Source organism: Dasypus novemcinctus, chromosome 14 (assembly GCF_030445035.2).
Source record: "Dasypus novemcinctus isolate mDasNov1 chromosome 14, mDasNov1.1.hap2, whole genome shotgun sequence".
NCBI lineage: Eukaryota > Metazoa > Chordata > Mammalia > Cingulata > Dasypodidae > Dasypus > Dasypus novemcinctus.
The window spans coordinates 99,649,067-99,650,336 of NC_080686.1; the positions used below are offsets into that span (position 1 = coordinate 99,649,067).

Sequence of the window (1,270 nt, forward strand, 5' to 3'; positions counted from 1 at the left end):
CCGTTTCTACCATCAAGGAAAATTTAATGGTAGTAGAGATTTTACTATAGTTTATTCATGCATTCACTTTTCTATCAGGTCAAGAATGATAGGAATTCATATTTAGATGGTGTCTAAGCTTAGGAATGTGGGTGAGGTTCAGTGCTATTAAACATTATATCAGTAATTCCAGAATTCCAGCTATGGTGGATTTCCTTATTTTTCCCAATTCTTACCTATCCCAGTAACCTTTATTTGCCATGTGACTTTGCAATTCCTCTTACAAGAGGCTATTCTATTGATGCTAGGCTTGCATGAAACTTGTTTTGGGCAAACGTTCCAAGGATAGACGTGAAGAAGCATCTAGTTTCTCCATCTCCATTCTTGCCCTTCTTTCCGCATATGAGAACACATGCGTAGGGTGGCTACTGGCCCACAGGGAAGGGGAGATATGTAGACCAGACTTGGGTTGAGTCTGAAGCTGAGCGACAAGCCCAAGTGAGCCCAGTGCAGATCAGCTGACCCCCAAATATATGACCAAAAACAAGTGATTTCTGTTTTAAACCATTAAGTTTTGCTTGATGTGTCATACACCTCTTTTGTGGCAAGAACTCCTTGATAAACCCCCCTTTTTTCAGGGTTCATGGGAAAGTTGTGGACAAAAGAAGTGATGGGAAGATAGAAATCAAAGAATTGCTTTTTATAGAGTAGGGAACAATTCATATCAACATGTAGAGTAAAGGAAAGACTGCCTAGTGAGTTGAAGAGTATCACCCAAGACTCATGTCCAATCATTGCTTTAGCAGCACATATATAAAAATTAGAATGATATAGAGGAGATTTACATGGCCCATGAACAAGGATAGCACTCGCATTAGTGAAGCATTCCATAATTTTGTAAGTATGGCCCAGCCAAAGGAACAAATTAAAAATCCTGATGAGATGCAAGATTTAAAACAACTGATTAATGTAGTTCACACAAAGTTCCAAAAACAATTTAAGGAACTGAAGGAAAAAATTTGAGTGAAAAGATAAAGGATATTAAGAAGACACTGGGTGAACATAGAAAAGAAAGTAACAAAGAAAAGTAACAAATTTTATGGGAATGAAACACATAATGGATGAGATTAAAAATACAGTAGAGGCACAGACAGCAGAGTTTACATAACAGAACAGATAAGTGAATTAGAAGAAAGAGCATCTGAACTTGAAAAGATAAAAGACCAGGCATAAAAAAAATGGAGAAGATTGAACAGGGTCTCAAGAAATTGAATCCCAGGACAGAATGCAA

At 37.3% G+C, this 1,270-nt stretch overlaps 1 non-coding gene across 1 annotated transcript; it reads left to right on the forward strand.

Moving 5' to 3' along the window:
* Positions 1 to 773: 773 nt before the first annotated feature.
* Positions 774 to 876, forward strand: LOC111766362 (U6 spliceosomal RNA). Its single transcript, XR_002798432.1, has one exon. It is a non-coding gene; the product is annotated as a U6 spliceosomal RNA (small nuclear RNA).
* The last annotated feature ends 394 nt before the right edge of the window (positions 877 to 1,270 follow it).